This window comes from Manis javanica, chromosome 1, assembly GCF_040802235.1.
Source record: "Manis javanica isolate MJ-LG chromosome 1, MJ_LKY, whole genome shotgun sequence".
Classification (NCBI taxonomy): Eukaryota; Metazoa; Chordata; class Mammalia; order Pholidota; family Manidae; genus Manis; species Manis javanica.
In genome coordinates, this window is record NC_133156.1 from 23,583,391 (window position 1) to 23,606,137 (window position 22,747).

At 40.1% G+C, this 22,747-nt stretch overlaps 1 protein-coding gene across 4 annotated transcripts in view; it reads right to left on the reverse strand.

Moving 5' to 3' along the window:
• The window catches only part of LOC140848053 (transmembrane and coiled-coil domain-containing protein 5A-like), a 180,328-nt gene that overhangs the window by 155,547 nt on the left and 2,034 nt on the right, over positions 1-22,747 (reverse strand). The gene's annotated exons all lie outside the window — the stretch shown is intronic.

Below are 22,747 nucleotides of genomic sequence, written 5' to 3' on the forward strand. Positions count from 1 at the left end.
TAAAAACTCTCAACAAAATGGGTATAGAGGGAACATACTTCCACATAAACACAGGCCATATACTACAAGCCCACAGGTACCATCATACTCAACAGCAAAAAAACGAAAGCTTTTCCTCTAAGATGAAGAACAAGGATACCCAATCTCTCTAGTTTTATTTAACATAGTACTGGAAGGAACTAGCCATACCAGTCAAACAAGAAAAAGAGATAAAAGCCATCCAAATTGGTAAGGAAGAAGTAAAACTATCACTATTTATAGATGAAATAATCCTATATATAGAAAACCAAAGACTACCAAAATACTATTAGAAAAATTCAGCAAAGTCACAGGATAGAAAATCAATATACAGAAATCGAATTCATTCCTATGAGCTAATAATGAATTAGCAGACGGATAAATCAAGAAAATAATTATATTTTCAACTGAATCAAAAAAAATAAAATATGTGGTAATAAATGTAACCAAGAAGATGACAGACTTGAATTCTGAAAACTGTAAGACACTGATTTAAAAAATTGAAGAAGACACAAATAAATGGAAATCTATTCCATGTTCATGGATGGGAAGAATTAATATTGTCAAAATGGCCATCCGCCCAAAGCAATTTACAGATTCAGTGCAATCCCTATCAAAATACCAATGGCATTTTTTGAGCAAGTAATCCTAAAATACATATGGAACCACAAAAGTCCCCAAATAGTCAAAGCAATATTGAGAAAGAACTAAAATCTGGGCACATCACACTCTAACTTCAAGCTATACTACAAAGCCACAGTAAGCAAAATCGTACAACACCAGCACAAGGAAAGACCCATGGATCAATGGAACAGAATAAAGAGCCCAGAAATAAGCTCACATACCTATGGCCAGTTAATATAAATGGTGTTGGGAAAACTAGACAGGTACATGAAAAGAATGAAACTGGATGGATTACTGTCTAAACACCATACACAAAAAGAAACTCAAAATGGATTAAAGACCTAAATATTAGATATGAACCATAAAACTCTTAGAAAAAAACATAAGCAAAAACCTCATCAACATAAACATGAGTAATTTTTTCTGGACATGTCTCCCGAGGCAAAGGAAACAAGAGCAAAAATGAACAAGTGGGACTACATCAAACTAAAAAATTTTGCTACAGCAAAGGAAACCATCAATAAAACAAAAAGGTAACCTACACTATGGAGTAATATATTAATAAATGATTTATCCAATAAGGAGTTAACATCCAAAATATATAAATAATTCATATGACTCAACACCAAAAGAATAACACAATTGAAAACTGGGCAGAGGATCTGAATAGACATTTTTACAAAGAAGACATACGGATGATAGACACATGAAAAGATGCTCCACACTGCTAATCACCCAGGAAATGCAAATCAAAACCACAGTGAAATATCACCTTATGCCAGTCAGAATGGCCACTAAGAGACAAGAAATAACAATTGTTGTGAGGATGTGGGAAAAGGAAACCTTCCTACACTGTTGGTGAGAATGTAAATTGGTGCAGCCACTATGGAAAGCAGTATGGAGGTTCCTCAAAAAACTAAAAATAGAAATTCTGTTTGACCAAGTAATTCCAGTTAGGAATTAACCCAAAGAAAACAAAATCTCCAATTCAAAAAGACATATGCACCCCTCTGTTTATTACCACATTATCTACAATAGCCAAGATATGGAAGCAACCTAAGTATCCATTAATAGACAAATGGATAAAGAAGATATAATACATATACACAATGGAATATTATTCGTCCATAATAAAGAAACAAAGCTTGCCATTTGCAATGGCATAGATGGACTTAAAGGGTATTATGCTAAGTGAAATAAGCCAGGCAGAGAAAGACAAATACCATATAATTTCACTTATATGTGGAATCAAAAAACAAGACAAAACAAAATGAACAAAACAGCAATAAATTCCTAGACACTGAGAAGTGACTGGTGGTTACCCTGGGGCTGGGAGGGTGAAATAGTTGAAGGGAATAAAATGGCACAAAATCTCAATCATAATATGTTAGTCAGGGGGATGAAAGTGCAGCATGGAGAATATAGTCAAGAGTTCTGAACATCTTTCTACATTGACAGTAAACTACACTATTTGGGGTGAGGATTTAATAATGCATATAACTGTAAAATCACTATGCTTTATGCTTGAAACCAATATGATACTGTATATCAACTATAGTTCAATAAAAAATATATCAAAATAAAAAACAAACAAACCTATTGGGGAAAAAAACTACGTTTGCATTTATTCTCATACCTAGCAATTGAGAACTTGAGGGAACTTGTCCTATAGATAGACTTGCATGAGTGTTAAATGATAAATATGCCAGGCTATTCACTGTAGCATTGTTTATAGCTTCAGAAAGTTACAAACAGTTCTATATGCATTAGAAGACTGGTTAAATAAATTATAGTTTAATCCTACTTTAAATTCTCTGCTACTATTATGAAAGGATGAAAGAAAATGCTTCAATGTGCTGATACAGGAAAAGAAAAAGAAAAAACCTCCAGGATAACACATTCATGTGAAAAGAGCAAGGGGCAGAGCAGTAAATTTTATCTTTGGTTTAAAAGAGTTAGAGGGGTAAAAATAAAAAAGTGTGTTACAGATACACACACACACACACACACACACACACACACACACACACACACACACACACATATATATATAGATGCACATAAACTACAAAAGTACTAAGATATCAGTAACACTAGTAGGTGGGGTACAGGGAAACCATTTACTTTTTCCTTTTTTATTTAATTAACTATGTAAATTTATTACTTGTATACAAATGAACTTACAATATGATAAAAATGAGAGGGAGATTGTTATAGTCCTGTTTACATTTTTCCAAGTAATGGCATTTAAAAAAAACCTCCTACCATCTATTATTAACTATTTCATCATAAAAGAAAAGACATCTCGAAACAAAAAACCATAAAAATTTATCATTTTTAAAAAAGCTTTTTAAATTGATACAATATTACTGTCTTTTTCATACTTCCTTGCAGAACAGCAAACACAACATCACCACCTGGCCATGAAGACGCAGATGGAAACACTAGCAGAGGTGGCAGGGAGAGGGGCTGCACGATTCTGGAAGAGATACAAGACCTCTTCTGGAAACTAATCAAAAAAACACTTTTGTAATAATATTCCATAATGCTTTATGCATTAGTATATATTATATATTACATATACTCTATATAATTATACATTTATGTCCTAAAACATTTTAAATGATCAAAAAAGACAAAATCATCAGAACAAAGGTAAAAAGATGAAGTTGCTATTGAAGTCCAAAAGCTAATTCCCTCAAAGCAAGGCTAAGGTGGTGGGTGACTAGGAAAGTGGGTCTTCCTAGGATACTGATGATCTTGTCTAGGGTAAGCATTCCTGGGTTCTGTCCAGCTGTAGGGAACCTTGCGGGCTCCAGCTTGTAGATCACTGCACCGGTTCCAGATAATGGCCAGTGAGTGGCACTTTCCTTGATCTGTGTGCTATATCTGGACTCTCCTATCCTGTCTCCATAAGTGGTTCAGAGAATGAGAGGCAACAGGTGTGGATTCACCTTCCCTCTGCCCTGCAGTCAGACAGAAATGATTAGGGAGGCTATATTAACATGTAGTTGGAGGAAAGAATCTATCTCTTAGTGTTTAAATGGAACATTTGCACATTACTGTGCAACAGCCTTGCCTAATTTGCCATAACAGATGTAAACTCAGACAGAAAAAGTGGAGTGGTAGCCAGTGATGATAATAATGACTAATAATGACTAATAAGAGTTTGCATTTTGTAAGCCCTAACCATGTGACACTCATAGGTTAAGCTCTCTGTGCATGCATCACATTACTGAATCTGTGTCTCTCTGTAAGATAGGTACTATTACCATCCCGTTTACTTTGAAACAACTGAAGAACATAAACTTGAGGCCATTTGTATTAGGTCACACAGCTAATACAGAACCCACTGTGTTTTGCATTCCATGAAAAGAGATCACAGTGTAGTAGAAAGAACTCTGGACTGGATGTCAAGAGATCCATGTTCTGGGATACTAGCTCCTAGGTAAACAAAATTTATTTCTCTATGTTTGTCTGTTCACCTATAAAACTAGAGAACAGAATCTCTAACAGCTAAGCTTTTTCAATTTTAAAATTTGACAGATCTAGGACAATTCTAGATAATTTGCTGAACTCTAAATGAATTTGAAAAAATGCCTCTTAGTCCATAACCCAAATGGACAATTCTAGATAATTTGCTGAACTCTAAATGCCTCTTAGTCCATAACCCAAATGATTTAATTCAAGGAAATATTTTTCCTGTAGTACATGGCAATGTAGCAGGATATATAGAGTTATTTTTCCTGTTGATTTAGTATTTTGGCTCATGAGGTCTGAATCAAGCCAGGGAAAGAAAACTCCCCCCCCCCTCACTTCCTCATTCTAATGGAGCTGCAAGCAGCAGGAGGCAGCCAACTCCCTACAGGGTCTACTGGATCAGCCCTCCTCCTCTGGATTGGGAGTGCCTAATAAGAGGTGCGTAAGGAGCTGCACTACCCAAAGGCCCGCTCTGATGCCTCCACCAAAGCACAGAATGAAGGGAGCTCAAGGACTCTAGAGCATGCCAAGTGATGTTGTCAATTGTCAACATCCCTTTCCCAGTAAGGGAGAGGTGAGGATGATGCTCAGTAAAATATTCCCTGTGGTTAGGGATACACTCAAGCAAAGACTGATATCTATTTCTGGTCCAAATATTTCTAAATGTATGTCCCACTTCAACAGACAGTGAAGTAGTAACCCTAGAAAGAAGATGGCTTCTGGCCTGCTATGTTCTCCAAGGCCCTCAGATGATGCAGAAGAGGTCTTCAGTGGTTCCTGCGGCTCCGTGGAAGGAGCACAGGGTTAAAGAGGGACATGCACCATGAGGTTGCCAGGGAGCTGCAGGGGAGTGGAGCACAGTTGGTAGTGTCCCACAGATGGGCCGAAGAAAACACAGCTGCCTCCCCAATGGGGACATCATTGATTGAAGGAGTCCAGGTGAAAGTAAACATCACCTCACAGAAAGTGCACAAACCCCAGAGACCACTTCATCAGTCACCAGCAACAGGCAAAACCAGAACAGGGCCTGGGACAACTCCCCATATCCACCATGGGGCAAGTGCATGGGAAGATGTCTAAGAAAACATCTGCAACGCTCCTCCTCCTCTTGCTCGCAGAGCCGGAGCCCCTCCTTCCCTACTCCAAGCAAAAATAGGCATGTTTTGGTTCATACTTAGTATAGATTTCAAAGAAAAACAAGACACTCTGGTGATATTTAGCAGAATAAGCCTGACAAAAAAGCTAAGTGAACTATTATTAGGGGGCAGCTCAAGGAGACTTAAAACAGCACAGTTGAAAGCAATGAAGACAAAAAAAATCCACTTTACATTCATATCCCCAACAAGCTAAAATTACTCAACTTGTTACAAACATACATGATACAATAGTTAGGAATATGGTATAAAAGGATGATGTCATCAGCTCCCCAAATTGTTGTATCCTTTTCCCACTTTCATTCCTCTTTTCTAAGAACAGTTATCACGAAGACTTTCTTCTCAAAAATCAAGATAATTTGTTGCAGGGCTGTTTTAAGCATTAGATAGTGTCTTGCCTGAGGCTTTCAGCCCAGGGAAAGTTCACTATGAATTCCGTGAGACTGAGAAATGACAACAGAATGTTCTTGGGGTAAAAGAGTTTACACCTGGCTTTACTCTCATGACGGTAGGTCAAGCACTAGAATCACGTCTGCATCCAGCAGTCTGCAGGTCCCTATTCACGTCATCCATCTCTGCCTCCACCAAGAGCATTGGGCAGAGCTTTTTATACAGTGACTCAGTCAATAAAAGCTCATTGCCTATGTGAATGGAAGCATTAGTCTAGCAGTAGGCCAAGTACATCATCCAGTAGTTTAGGGTCAGGTGAGGATCCTGGCCATAGGAACTTCCATTTACCTCACAGAATATAAATGTTCAATAATGGGAGGTGTTATCAGTATTAATTATCACCTTCCCATTGAAAATCATGCTTTCTATACTGCTTTAGCTTTTTTTTTATCTGCAACCATTTTGAAAATGCATGTATAATTTAAATGTGGATAACTAATTTCATGTTACTAAGTACCCTAGGACAGTGGTTTTTAAAATTATTTTAGCCTTGGAATGATTTGCAAAGCAGAAGTCTTATGTGGAAATCCCATAATAAAACAGATGAAAAGCAAATCTGCTCTGGAAATGGAGAGGGCAGGAATCTTCAATATTCTAGTCAGAGCTTAAGGTGAGTACATCTGCTCTCAGGGGAGCAGAGCAGAAATTGGGGGGAAAGGGTATCTACTAGTGGTGAACCAAAAATTGTCTGGCAGAATTCTCACTTTGTCTTCATTTGACATTTTTTTTGGTAGATCACTTTGAAAATAATAAAGGACCTCATACATACTCAAATAAAAGTCAAATATATTTACAAAGTTTTAAAATTTTGTAGAGCACATGAATTACTTTATCTTGCCATCAAAATGCTCCATGAACTTAACAGAAACATTATTTTTATTATTATTTATCCCATATTAAATATTAGGCAATACAGCAACAGCTGAGTTAGATATTTTCAGAAACATTTGCAAATAATTATCCAAACAGTAAATTGTGGTCATATTTGATTTCATAAAACTCTCTTCTTGGAATTTAGTCAATAATAAATTATTGAATTTAGATTTAAAACAATTGAATAGAAGAGGGAAAATTATATTACTTGGATTATAAAAGATTTTTATAACTATTCCCTTTACTTACTCCTCAGCTGACTGTTTTGCAAAATTATTTGCTTTGCACTCAGAGCTTGTCTTATGAAACTTGCCTAATATACCCTCAGGAGCTATTTAGTTCCCCTCTTCTGCAACATGTTTGGTGTTTAATTTTACTTTTGAATCAGATAAAACCAAAATCACCATTGGGGCTGGACTTCCTCTTTCTTTGTGCTCCACAGGAAGCTTAGCTAAAGGGATGTGAGTGTTGATTAAGAAGTGTTGGTTAAAAATAAGGAGCTAATTATTTCTATGCAAAGTACTTAAAGTGATCTTGGTTAATGAAGGAGGATCAGGAGAAGCTGAGACTTTCAAAATCTAGAGAATTTAAGAAATGTATTGTGTACAATTAACAGGAAAATGGGCAGGAAGTCACTGACTTTAAAAAGTGGTGACTTTAAAATAACTTATCGAGGGATCCAATCCTGCACTGCACAATTTCAAAGGAGGCAATTTCTGCAGAGGCCAAGTGATGGGATCTGTGGACCCACTCCTCAGCAAAACAACCTGAGCTGATAAAAACTGTAGAAAATAACTACTTGAGTCTCAGAAAATTCTCCCAAGGTCATACAGCAAATGAGGATCATTTATTGAAGAAAATCTATCACATCGAGCTAAGAGTCTGTGGCACCTGAATCATTTCTGTTCCTCCCACCCAAACATCTCAGTATGATGAGAATTCCACACTGAGTGGGTCTGGCCAAGAAGTCAAGGGTCCCTTTCCCCCAAACCCTGGTTAAGAGGCAGTTATATCCCCAGAAGGAGCAGGCCACCAGTATATGTCATCACTCACTGGTTTCATGTTGCAGAGGCTAACTTCCAAGTGCACAGAGCTGAAAGATCAAGAGCTCCTTTTCCCCACACAGCCCCTACTTGCAGGGTGGTGGTTCAACCCCAGGTATGTTAGATTGAAGATACCGGGGCCCCAGCTTCCCTGTCCTAGCCTCTTCATTGGGTTTAGGTTCTGTGCTAGGCAAGGAAAGCTGGGAAACCTGGAGGTATGGCCCCTGCCCAGCATCCTTCTCACAAAACGGGATTGTCACTACAAGGGATGCAACACACTGCCTTTGAGCCCAGCTGTAGAGCAGTGGCTCAGAGATTTTCCAGGAGGAAAGGCAGACCATAAGAACAGAGCCCCAAAGCTCTCTATAAGGAACTGTCTTTATTTGGAAGAAGTGTGGGGAAGTGCAAGCCTGAGGGTGTTTTCAAAACTAGTGGAGATTCTGGTGATAGCACTTAAGAGGACTGGTAACTCTCTGAGCACTAGGAGCTAAAACCTAGAAGCCTGTTTGTTTACCAAAGAGAATCACAAACAGTGATAGCTAAGAAAATCCCTCCTGGGGTCAGAACAAACTTCAAACACTAGACTCAAAAACTATAGCAAAGCAGCTCAAATTAAATTGGTAAGATGCTGGAACAACTTATGTTGTAGGGCACTGCTGGAAACAACAGAACAATTATCTGGCAATTAGTGAAGCCTATCATCTTGTTGTGATAACAGCAGATGCAGGCAGCCTCTGAGAAAGCCACAAAGAAAGAGCCAGTAAGAGAACTGCTAAGATCATTGTCAATGCAGGGTGACAGGTACATGCCCAAGCTGTGCTTTCTGAGGAATGACATTATAGGCTTCATAAAATATTACCAAAATCAATAAAATAGTCAGGCCAAGTCATTAAATACATTAAAAAGCAAACAACAACAATAAACCTGTTGGAAACACCAAAATAGAGAAATAGAGAAGTATGGCCTGTGCACAATAAAGTATGACCTATTGCACAGGCAATAGAAACTTTCAGAGGACACAGATGTCAAATTTAATGAAGATTTCAAAGTAGCCATTATAAATGTTAAAAGAAATAAAATAAACAATGCTTAAAAAGAAAGATATGGGTCACCAAGATGGTGACACAGGTTGTTTTAAAAAGAAAAGTATGGGTCATGGTGACACAGGTCATTTCTAACTCTGCTCTCTCTATAAGAACTAACAACTAATCAGGGAGAAGACACCACTGAGAGAATCCTAGAACATGGGGCTGAGACTGAAGCAACCCCCAGCACCACACCAGAGACCCAGACAGACTGCATTAGAGGGGGGAAAGGAGTGGTACATACTGACAGCACTGCACCTCCCCCCTCCCCAGCTGGCACAGTATCACACCAGGTGGTCTTCCCTGAGTTCCTTCAGTGGGAAAAGAGAACCCAGGGTGGACATCTAGCTGCCCCAAGAGTTGTGGGTGACATCTTGGGAGCCCCCACTCCTGTCTTACTCCACAGGGACTGCAAGGGAATATGCAAGGCTTAACCACTTGGAGTTTGATTGTAACAGAGAAGGGGGAAGAGCTTACAGCAACCAGCCCTTGGATATTAGCAGACTGAGTTCTCACCTGTAGCACCCAGACAGTAATCACTACCAGCAGCTTTGCTCATCTACACAGCCAAGATGGTGGTACCTCTGACCAGGGAACTTTGCAGGATGCAGGCCTGCCTGACTTGGGTCTCCAAATGAAGATCCTTACCAGACCTGAAGCCTGTCCTGTACCTGCCCAAGCAGGGGTGCTGAGCGCACTGCTGAGTATAGCTCCCAGTTGCATCTGACCAGAACACCTGGAAGCTGCATAGCTAGCAACACTTGAGCAGAGAGTGATGCAGGCGGAGCTGACAATCTGTAGAGTAAACCAGTGACACAGGGAACTTGGGGAGGAGCATAGCTGAAGACCACAAACAAAGCATCTCCAGGCTCGGAGTCAGTTCCCCCACTCTGCTCAGGCAGGGAAGCTAATTCATTGCTCTGGTCATTACTGTATATAGCTCCTAACCCTACCTGGCCAGAAAGCCTAGCCAGAACCTGGAAGCTCCACAGCCCAAACACAGAATCTGGCAGGCAGAGTTGACTGTCTACAGAGAAAGCAAGTAGCACTCTTCCTCCAGGGAACTTAGGAAATAGGTTTGCTTTGGTCAAGAGCACAAAAAAAGATGCTTGCCTGTTTTAAAGATAGTTTTCCTGCTCCACCTGAGCAGGAAACCAAAACCAGGGAACCAAACTAGAGCACACAGGAAGCTATGTAGCCCATCCAACAGCCCTGCACACAGTGGCACTTTAACAGAAAAAAACAGTTCACGGCTTCTCCCATATGCAGAGCAAAACTGGTGCCCCACCTAGTCAGGGAATTTAATGCATACTCTTGCCTGATTCAGGTCCCTAAAAATGAGCTGTGCAAGCCCTGGGGACCATTCTGCTGCCCTCCGCCCCAGGGCAGGGAAGCTAAAACATAGTCCCATTTACTACTGAGTACAGTACCCAGTCCTGACCATCTAGTAAGCCTTATCAGAGAACCCGGGTAGCTTCAGAGCCCATCCTACAGTCTCTTGGACAGGGAATCCTAGTAAATACACTTTCATCACAAAAACTAGACTTTAATCAAAAAGAAAAAGGAAAAAGATTATATAATGAGAAAGAAGTCACTCCATCAAGATGTAGCAACTGTAAATATTTATGCACCCAAAACTAGACCACCTAAATAGATAAAGTAAGAACTAACAGAGCTAAAAGGAGAAATAGTGACCAATACAACAATAGTTAAGGACTTTAAAAATGCATTATAAACAATGAAAAGGTCACCAAGACAGAGAATCAATAGGAAACTGAAGGTCTGAACAACTCTATCAACCAAGAGGACCTAATTAAATACACACAGAACATTTTATCAAACAAGAGTAGAATACAAACTTTTCTCAAGTGTACATGGGATATTTTATAGGATAAACCATTTGTTAGAATATAAACCAAGTCTTAGCAAGTCAAGAAACTGAAGTTATACCAAGTATCTTCTTTAACCACAATGGAATGAGTAACAGAGAAAATTGGAAAACTTACAAATACATGGAAACCAAACAATACTCTGCTGAACAGCCAATGGATCAAAGAAGAAAGTAAAGGGGGGGGGAATTATTTTGCGACAAACAAAAATGGAAAGAGAACATGCCAAAACTTACAGGATACAGCAAAAGCAGTTCTAAGAGGGAAGTTCATAGCAATAAACACATTAATATATAAGATCTCAAATAAGCATCTTAACTCTGCATGTCAAGGAACTAGAAAGAGAACAACAAACTGAGGCCAAAGTTAGCAGAGGGAATGAAATAACAATGATCAGAACAGAAATAAATGAAAAAGAAAAGAGGAAAACAACATAAAAAGTTAACAAAAATAAAACTTGCTTCTTTAAAAGGATAAACAAAACCCTTAGCTAGACTTACCAAGTCAACAGAAAAAGAGAGAAGACTCAAATCAACAAAATTATAAATGAAAGAGACATAATAGCTGATGCCACAGAAATACAAAGGATCATAACAGACTATTATGAACTACACTCCAATAAACTGAACTTAGGAGAAATGGAAAAAAATTAGAAATATACCAAGACTGAATCAGAAAGAAACAGAAAATCTGAACAGACCAATTACATAAGGAGACTGGATCAGTAATTTAAAATCTCCCAATGAAGAAAATGCCAAACCCAGGCAGTGTTTGGTAGATTTAAAAATGAACTAATGTCAATCCTTCTCAAAGTCTTCCAAAAACATCAAAGAGAATGGAACACTCTAAACTCATTTTATGAGGCCAGCCTTACCCTGATATCAAAGCCAGAAAAGGACACTGCAAGAAAACTACAAGTCAATATTCATAAAGACTACAGATGCAGAACTACTCAATAAAATATTAGCAGAGCAAATTTAGCAGCACACTAGAAATATCATTAACTGTGAACAAGTGGGATTTATCCCTGGAGTGCAAGGTTGTTCCAATATACCAAATCAATATATGTGACACATCACTTTAAAAGAATGAAAGAAAAAAATCACACGATCATATCAATAGATACAGTAAAATATATTTGACAGAACTCAGCATCCATTTATGATAAAAAACTCTTTAAAAATTAGGTACAGAAATTATCTCAACATAATAAAAGTCAAAAGTAATATATATGACAAGCCCACAACTAACATCATACTCAATAATAATTTTTCCTATTTTTCTAATTGTAAAATACATATAACATAAAATTTACCATCTTAACCATTTTTTAATGTACAGTTTAGTGGTATAAAATAGATTCATTATATTGTACCATCATACATCTCCAGAACTCTTATCTTCCAAAACTGAAATTCAGTTACCTATTGAACAAAAAATATTCTATTCCCAGTTCCCTCAGCCTGGAAACCACCATTCTACTTTATGTCTGTATGAATTTGACAGCTGTAGGTAACTCAAATTAGTGGGATCATATGGCACTTGGCTTACTGTGACAGGCCTATTTAACAGCATAAAGCCCTCAAAGTTCATCTGTGCTGTAGCATGGGTCAGAATTTCTTTTTTTTAAGACTGGTTAATATTCCATTATAATTATATATCACATTTGGCTTCTCCCTTCTGTAGACTGACAATTGAGTTGTTTACCTTTTAGGTATTGTGAATAATGTTTGTATGAACACAGGCATACAAATATCTGTTCAATACTCTGATTTCAATTTTGGAGGGTATATACTCAAAAGTGGAATTGTTAGATTTGACTGAGATTTAGAAATATGAAGTAACTGCCTGATATCAGCTATGTCACATAGATCCATAATCTCAACCTAGATAATAATCTTGACAGCTGATGTTTTCACATTTGCCCTCTGTATATGTCTTTTCCCAAGAGAACCTACTGTATGACAGGCATTTTACAGTTTTTATATTATTTCTTAGTCCAAAGCTATTATGGTAGCTACTGGCATTCCCATTACATTACATGATGATCTTGAGCTAAATTAAGTAATCTCCTTAAAGTTCCTCAGATATTAGGGGGTAGCTGAGTGTCAAACCCAAGTCTGTCTAACCCAGAGTCTGTGACCTATTTCCTAAATCATATTTCCCTCTAAACTAGGAAGTCTGAAGTCAATTGCTTTATATCCAGATATTGATGTCCAAACTGATTAGGAATCATGGGTTTGAAATGAAAGGTAACTGATCTGTCTCACTTTAAGACAGAGAGAATGAAACAGTTGATCAAATGCACTCTAAGTGCACTCTAACTTCATCCATGGTTCAATCAACAAGGCACCCCAGAAGTGAAATTTGCTAAGAACCATGGACACTAAGCTAGCAATCCAGACTCCCTTGATTTGGAAGAGTATATGGTCTGTCAATCATTCTACAATCCAAATATGTAGGTGGGGATTTGGTGCCACAGAGAGTTCCCTAAAAGAGCGAGAAGTCGATTTAGCCTTCAAATACTACAGCTGGAAGAGATTTGAGGGAAGGTTCAGTCATTAGAGTTGTTCTCAGACAGGGCCAAGAGGGATTCTGGCCCCTTAATTCCAAAACACTCCCACTCTGAGCTGTTTTTAATATTTACGCCTATAGCTAACATGCAGTCCCCAAAGCCACAGTCTTTTGTAAAATGCACACTCTTCTGACAGCATTCATTTCCTGGTGTCTAAGAGAAATATTTATGTTCCCAAGGAGGCAGAAATAAATATAACCTCTGGAAACATTTTCACAAGAAATCAAACACTGGAAAAGACACAAATATCTACGAATAGGACTGTTACATTAATTAGTATGTAGCCATTCTATGGAGTGTTATTAGTTTAAAATATGAGGTACAAGTCTACAGTTACATGAAAAGATCTCCAAAATGTATCACTAGGTAAAAATGTTACAAAAAATAGATGTATCATATGATCCCCTCTACACAAAGCAACTCAAAAATGAAGCCCACCTATAGACATACTTTAGAGATATTGCAGGTCTGGTTCCAGACCACCCCCAATAAAGCAAATATCCAACTAAAGTGAGTCAAATCAGTTTTTTGGTTCTCCAGTGCATATAAAACTTGTTTTACAGTATACTGTAGTCTATTTAAAGTGTCCTATGACATTATGTCTAAAAAACAATGTACAAACCTTAATTAAAAAATAACTTATTGCTAAACGTTCTATGCATTATCTGAGCTTTCAGGGAGCCCTCATGTTTTGGCGGAGGATCCGGCCTCGAAGCTGCTGGCTGCTGGCTGCTGGCTGCTGGCTGACAACAGTGGTTGCTGAAGGCTGGAGTGGCTGTGGCAATTTCTTAAAAAAGGACAACAACGAATTCTGCCTCATCAACTTTTCCTTTCAAGAAAAGGAAAATTTAGCCACAGTAGCACTTCAATTAATTAGAGTCAATTCTCTCAAACCCTGCTGCTGCTTCATCAACTAAGTTTATATAAGATTCTAAATCCTTTGTTATTATTTTAACAATCTTCATAGCATCTTCACCAGGAATAGATTCCATCTCAAGAAGTCACTGTCTTTACTCATCCGTAAGAATAACTCCTCATCCATTCAAGTTTGGATCATGAGTTTGCTGCAACTAAGTCTCATCTTCAGGCTCCACTTGTAATTCTAGTTCTCTTGCTGTTTCCACATATGCAGTAACTTCTCCCACTTAGGTCCTGACCCCTCAATGTATCACCCATAAGGGTTGGAATCAACTGCTCCCAAACTCCTGTTCATGTTGACATTTTGAACTCTCCCCATGAATCATAAATGTTCTTGATGGCGTCTAGAATAGAGAATCTTTGCCAGAAGGTGTTTCAACTGACTTTCGCCAGATCCACCAGAAGAGTCACTATCTGTGGCAGCTACAGACTTAAAAATGTATTTCCTGATTAATAATACTTGTAAGTTGAAATCGCTCCTTGACCCATGGCTGCAGAATGGACGCTGTGTTAGCAATCATGAAAACAATATGCATCTCGTTGTACATCTCCATCAGAGCTCTTGAGTGACCAGGTGCACTGTCAATGAGCAGGAATATTTTTAAAAGAATCTTTTTTTTTCTGAGCAACTAAGTTTATGTAATATTCTAAATCCTTTGCTGTCATTTTAACAATCTCAAAGCATCCTCACCAGGAATACCTTACCAAAATATTAACTTGGTTCAAAGAAATATGGATTTGTTGCATCAGATTGTATATCTCCTGATCTGAAAGTCTCCATGTCAGCAGTAAGGCTTTGTCATTGCTGTTACCACCACCACATGTGCTGGCCTAGCATGAATCCTGAATTCCCCTGGCACTGCACTAGCAGTGTCTGCGCTAGGGAGTCATCAGGGCCACGTGGTATTCACGCGTTTGGGTTGTTACTGTTGGGGGTTAATTTATGATGAGATGGTACAAGATGGGAATGGAGAAGGAAGAAACAGAACCCATGTTACTGAGAGGGCTGAGTCAGGCAGGGGTCTTAGGTAAAAGCTGCATCTTGGCAGAATAGCAGTTAGAGTCACTGAGAAGGCTGAAGAATGAAACTTAGAAAATGAGTAAGAGAAAGGGATGCTAAACCATAGCCAGACTACAAGTAAAACCCTGCTACACAGTGAATCTGGTGAGGGCACTCCTGTAGCCATCACCAAACATTGGCTGACAAAGCATCCTTTCCTGCTGCTGCTGCATCCCACCTGGTATCCTGGATGGTGTCACCACACTTCTCCCACTGCCCTGCTGCCCACACCTGCCTCAGAATGGGCTCTATAGATCTCTTCATTGGATCACAAGCTCCTAATTCGAGGTCTGGGGTGGGGGGGAGTTTCTGATCAGTGGGTACCAGGGTCATATGTCCTCTACCAGCTTCAAGAGAATCAGCGACATAAAGCACAGCTATAGTGGGAAGCGGGCTCTTCATCCAGGGCACCAGGGACTCTGGGCATTTCCCAAATGTGGGAAGGAAGTACAGATGCTGGACATCCAAAAAAGGTGGATGCTAAGTACCCATGTAGTACTCCCTTTGGACACCCAAAATAATATGGAGATAAATATGGAGATGAAACAAGGGAGAAATGCTTTTGTTTCAATCATGTAACTACCTTCTGTACCACTAAGAAGAGCTTATCCTTATCTTAAAAAATAGGACAACTTAAAGGATAATTAGTTAATAAATTTAGCTCCAGATCATGGAATGCTAGATGATGTTCTTTTTTTCACTACTACTGTCATATTATCATCTCAGTATTTTATAACTTACAAACTAGACCCTAAAATTAAAATCAACACACCCTTTATAATATAGGAGAAGGGAGTGGAAATAAAAGATAAGTAATTCAAATATGTGAATATGTATGTGCTTCAGCAAGAAATTTATGCAGATGTCACAATCCTCATTTCTGCACTAGTCACAGGCCATATTTGTTTTAATGACTTCTTTATTTTACCAAGTGGATTGATGTTTTCACTTTTCATCAGGACCCAGATGAAATGGTTCAGGACGTGCACTGAATCTCTCACGGCATCCAACCCTACTCTCCTAGGTCCAAAGCATCATGTTTTCCTGGTAGCTGGTTGGCTGAAAGTGTTTTGGAAATATCTCTGAATGATAAAAATTACCTGGGCTGCCAGTGAATTAGAATTTCCAGGAAATCTGGATATTTTTAACTAGCACTCAGTAACTATGAATAGCAAATCTTAATCAATGGGCTTAAATATCCCAGACTCAAATAACCAGTTTCTCAGAGAATATGAAATATATTTCATGCATTTTGCTATTGGTAGTGAAGTAAGAGAGCCCTGTATACACTGACTTTGCCTTTCAGGGTATCATTAATCTACAAAAAAGGTAACACAGCTTTAATAGATGGAGAAAGTGGATTCTTGACTGATAAGGGATGAACAGCAGAGGTTGAAGTCATTCAAGTCTCATAACTCCTCCCTTATTTTCTATTCTAGTTCCTGAATCCTCACTCACAATACTTGAACCCTTTCATAAGAGACCAAGAAAGGCCAAGAATTCAACAGCTTTGTAATTTTGTAGTCTGGATCACCTTATTAAAGAACATTCTTTATTCAGAAAAAAAGGCATCAACTTCCTTATTTCACATCTCTGATATTTCTAGTTCTTCCTTTAGTACCATTAGACTTACTCTTGCAACTATCTGATTTTTCTCATTATATATATATATATTTACCTGCATTTATATAATGCTCCACATTATCACAATTTCACAGATAAAGAAGCAGACATTCAACAATATTAGCTTACCCTAAACCTTGCAGACAGCCTGTGGTGGAATCAAGACTCTAACGCAGGTGTGCCTACCCCACACCCTGTGCTTCAAAAATAGGACAACTTAAAGGATAATTAGTTAATAAATTTAGCTCCAAATCATGGAATACAGGATGATGTTCATTTTTCCATTACTTCTGTCATATTATCATATCAATATTTTATAACCTACGAACAGGTTGGATGCCATGAGAGATTCAGTGCACATCCTGAATCATTTTATCTGGGTCCTGAAGAAAAGTGAAAACATAATTTCACTGGCAAGATGATCTTTTCCTACAATAGCAATAGTACCTGTCTTTGATAATTTTTAAACACTTCAGAAAACTGGATGATTTCCCCCCCCCCATTTCATCTGTGTATGTATTCTAGAGACATGGCCTAACTCATACAAAACTATTATTATTCTAACACTATACTATGCACATAGTAAGGGTTGTTACTAGCAATCCTTAGCTTTCATAGATGGTGGCTATAGCACGCAAATCTGTCTCTTTCTCCACATGGCCTTCTCCTATGTGTGTCCAAATATCCCTCTTCTTATAAGGACACCTTATCTTAATTTGATTACATCTGTAAAGACTCTATTTCCAAATGTAAACATTAGAAGGAATTGGAATTAAAGATGGCAGAATAGGAAGGCAAGACAGAAACCTCCTCCCAAAAACACATAAAAGAGAAAAATACTGCAAATACAACTAGACCTGAAAACAACCCAGAACAGACTCCTGCACCTGAGGAGGAAGGAGGACCACACAGAGAGAGGTGAGGTGGCAATGGCAAGATCGACTGGGACCCAAGCCCTCCCCCAACCCAAGCCTGCAGGTGGGAGAAAGGGACAGAGTGGGGAGCAGGTAGGAGCCCAGGAGCACTACACACGTCGCCCTGGAGATCTGCTCTGAGAGCCCAAGCCCACAGTACACTGGGTTCCGGTGATTACCAGGGCTGGACCCATGCCCGTGTGGAGGGCAGGCATGCCCCACCAGTCCTGAGACCCAAAGCAGAGGTAGCAGTGTGAAAGACTTGCCAGTAGTTGGAGGGGTGCCAGAGGGGACAAGGATTGGACGGAGCTCTCTCCTCGGGAGAAAGGGCAGGTAGAGGATACATCTCCAGCCCTTTCTCCACCCCACAGATTGGGAACCCTCAGGAGCTCCAGATGCTCCATGGCCCTTGCTGACAACACAGCCCTGAGGCACCTCCCTGCACGCTGCCAGGAACCAACCCACTTGGCCCAGTGGCAGCATCAGACTTGGCTGCCCGGCAGGTGGAAGGAGATCCACCCAGCTTCCTTGGCTCCCTTTCAGCCCAACCAGAGAGGTGCCTGGAGGAGCCAGCCAAGAGCTCCTTTCTCCCTGCGGGGGCCCAAACCCAACACTTGCTGCCTCCCCACTGCTGCAGGCCTGGCAGAAGGTGGCTCTGCCCACAGTGAGCTCAACAGAGATTCCTGAGCTCATCACAAAGGCAGCAAGCAGCTCAAGCAATCTGCCCACCCACACTTAGACCACTTTAGAAGGCAGGCAGAAAGGTGCCCCCCACACAGCATGCCAACCACTGGGGCCTCCATAAAATAGAACCAGGCACGAGAGAGTAAAGAATCCTGAGGTTCTGGGCACCACAGCACATCTTCTTCATAAAGCTATTACTCTTTAGACCAGAAAGCATCGCAGAGACATCTAATACAAGGCAAGAAACACAGAATCCCTGATAAAACAAGCAGGCAGGGGAATTTGATCCAGTCAAAACTACAAGACAGAACCCTAGAAAGAGGGCTAAATGAAACAGAGATCACCTTGATGGAGATTTCAAAACAAAAGTCATAAACATGCTCACGGATTTACAAATAAGGTCACATTCACAGGACCGTCATGCACATGAATTTGGGAAGTGGGGACACTATTCAACCCATTAAAGGAGATAAGTAATACCGGTTTAGAAAAGGAATAAAATATTACAGCCTTGCGTTGTGGTCTGTGCCGAGAAGGAAACACAGGAAATTACTTTTTGGAATAATCTCTCCCTTGATCTTTGAGTTACAAAGTGACATTTCACTCCAGAGAACGTAAGCATCTCTTTGCACCTAATTCTTTCATTTTGCCTTCACAGCATTATTGCTTTTCTGATTAAGTATTTCTATGACCTAGTTAACTAGATGCACACTTGGAGTTTCGACAATTTTCCCTACCCCACTCTTCATGTCTACATCGCCTTGGCAACGGCACATTTTTCCACATAGACTAGCTTTCCAGAAAACCACTAGGTCTTCTCAATTGCCAAAGATTGGTAGTGAATACAATTGCTGGGGTGCCCCTAACCAGGGCCACTGCTAGAATTCACCTTACAGGATGAATCCTCCATTATCTCCTTCCCCTGACACATATTTATATGAAATATTTATACAAAACCTGTTTCAAATGAGCACACAGGCATTGTGAGGGAGAAAGACACATAATTGTCTAAAGAGGGGCATGTTGCTGTTTAGTTGAAGAGAAAGTGTGTGTGTATGTGTTTAGAACCAATGTGAGGCCAGGTCATATCCCACTCCTGAGATTCAGGCATGTCTGGGCTTACCTGGCAGGACAGGTGTGGGGTCCTCTACAAATGCTGTCATCAGAGTGAGTAAGGAACCTTGTGAGAAAGGGGGCCAAGCCTGGTAGGTCTGGCCTTTAGTTTCAGAGACAAAGGAGATTAAGAGTGCAAGATCTGACCCCTGCCACTGGGGTGAGCTCTTCTCTGAATCATGTGATAGAGGCAGAGGGTGGTAAGAAGACCAGATATGAAAACATAAAGAATTGTTTCCCTGTGGCTCTGTGTGGGCCACCATAACAAAATACCAGAGACTGGTATTACCAACAGCAGACATGTATTCCTCACAGCTCTAGGAAGCCTGAGACCAGGATCACAGCAAGGTCAGGTTCTGGGGTGGACCCTCTCCTGGGCTGCACTTCTGCAGCTGTTTCCTCACATGCTAGAGAGTAAGAGAGCTCTCTGGGGTCTCTTTTATAAGGACACTAACTCTATACATGAAGGCTCCAACCTCATAACCTAATCACCTCCTGAAGGCCTCACCCCCAGATGCCACTGAATTGGGATTAGGCTTCAACATATGATGGTGGGAGGGACACATTGTCCACAGCACCCTGTAAGATAAAAGAGCACCTGCAGTACTAACAAAGTGGAAACGGTAAAGAGAGAGGAGCATTTGTCCCACCTCTCAGGCTGTGGTTTATGAGCAGCTACGAAAGGCCACAGCACCTGGTGGGTCCCAGGGAAGTTGGGCAGACACAGTGGGATCCAGCACGCCCAGCAACAGCAAGAACATCCACGGCACCACATCACACAGGCTACCACATTTGGGCTGCAAGCTTACATAACACATTTCTAGCAACCCCCAAATTATGTGGGTATGTGTGTTTGTATCACTTATTCATGTATTTACATGTCTGTTACGTTACCAGTTAGAAAAGCATCTGGTTACAAGTTAAAAAAAATAAACCTAATTGCCTGAATGTCTAGTACATGGTAGCTCTAACTGGCCATCCTTAAGGAGTGTTAACTAGTGAGTACTACTCAAAATACAGTATGTCAACCAGTGCCAATCTGTGGACTGTCCATTATAAGTCCTTAATAAAATAAACACAAATAAAGAGTGCTTAGATGCTTTGATTGCAAGGTGACAGTGCTACAACATTAAAGCACATGATCAATGGATTTGTCTCACTGAGTAGAATGGAGATGCAAAGTATCACTCCTCAAAGAATTAGGAAAAAACTGATCATCCACCACTCATAATAAGGAGAAGCACTGCTATCAACCACAGAACATTAATTATAGGCAGGGGGACTCAGGGTTCATTTTGCGGTTCAGAGCTCTTTCTAGCCTTCTCTCCCCACAGATGCTGACTTGTCCTCCTGCTTATAACCCCTTAGAGTCACAAACTGACTTTTGCAGCCTGAGGTATCACATCCTCATACCAAAAACCCCACAAAAAAAGGAAAGGACAAAAGGCGTCTACTCTCTAAGACCCTCTCTATTTAGGAAGAATAAATTCCAGGCTTTACCTAGAAGTCCCCGGAAAAGAAGCTACAGAGACTGGAATACTGAGTTTCTAGCTAGGAGAAATGGGGTTATCATGACTATCTTAGACTAATTATAATATAAACCCTGACGTTGACAGAGGATCTGCCTTCCCTGAGATCAAAGGATTTCCTCATGCTGTCTGAATAATGGTTCTGTTAGAGAAGGAGGAAATGGTTGCTGAGTAGACAAGAAATGATTTTTTGGGACCCTTCATTAAGATATGGGCTCCATGAGGGTAAACATTGCTACTTCAACACTCAATATATGCCTGATAGATACTGGGTTCTCATGACAACTAAATATAATGATAAACTGACATATTCAGCCCATTATATAAATAATTAGTCTTCACAATAGGAAGTACCCAAGTATTTAGGAGCATTTCTCCCTCCATCTCACTTCATCTCCCTCATTTCTTCCCATTAGTTTGTCCCAAATAATAACTAATGTAGGCAACATATTCTCTGTGTCCTAGTCAAGGTTCTTGAATGCAATGACTGTAAACTCTGAGTCATGCCCCCAGAAAGTGCCTCCACTTCACCTCATTAAAACCAGTTCTCCCCAAATTCTAAAACCCTAAAAATGACTTTGTTCCAATTAGCACTCATAAAACTTATAAGCCTTAAAAACTTTCCATTTCAGCTCTAACATGTAAAGGGCTTAAAAGTCACCAGTCCTGCCCTTAGAAGAAAGAGCTGAACAGATTGAAAACGAGTGACTTACCTTGCACCTACAAGAGAACTGATGCCACAGGGCAATCCACCACCCTAAAATCTGGAGAGCCAGGTGAATCCAGGCAGTGAAAGCCAAGAACTCCTTACCTGGTGGAGTCATACTAGTGGGAACACTTACATGGAAATTTTGATCAACTGATGGAGGCTAAGTTTGCACTAGCATGAGAATAAGAATTTCCTTGGGACTGTGGTCTTAGAAGGTGGCACACATACATGTTTGGGCTTTATCTCCATGAATCCCACCAGGTTTTCCTGACGAAGATGTGAAAATTCAGATACCCTCCCAACTCTAGCACAGAAAATAAGGGGTAAATAAAGCTTGTGAAAGATGCCCAGGCCTTCTCCGTAACAAAGGCCTTCTCTCCAGGGGGAAGGACTACCAGAGACGTGTCCTAGGGCTGTGGAAGTAGGTCATTCCTGATTCCTACCTGTTTTGCCTGAGGGTTTCAGACTTGGGCAAGTTCACTATATGGGTTCAGTGAGACCGAGAAATGACAATGGAATGTTCTCGGGGTAAAGGGCTTTATTCCCGGCTTTTCTCCCTGTGATAGGTCGAGCTCTAAAATCACATCTGCATCCAGCAGTCTGCATGCAGGACCAACCATAATCCACCTCTGTCTCTGCCTCCATCCAGAGCACTGAGCAGAGCTCTTTACATGGTGACTCAGTCAATAACAGCTCATTGTCAAGTGTGTGGAAGCAGTAGCCCAGCAGTAGGCCAGTTACATCTTCAAGTAGTTTAGGATCAGAGGATTCCAGCCATAAGAACTTGCATTTTCCCCACACCTTCCCCTTCCAACCTTCCTGTCTTACCTAATGGGCATGCAGAGGGAAACTGTATATACAAGAAACACCTGTGGTCACAGGCTACAGACACAGACCCAGCAAAATACTGAAATTTAATTGAAAGATTCTAGAATGCTCCTTGTCCCATGTTTTATCACCACACTAATAAGGCTCCAGTAAATATGAGTGAGTTATAGCTGAAAAA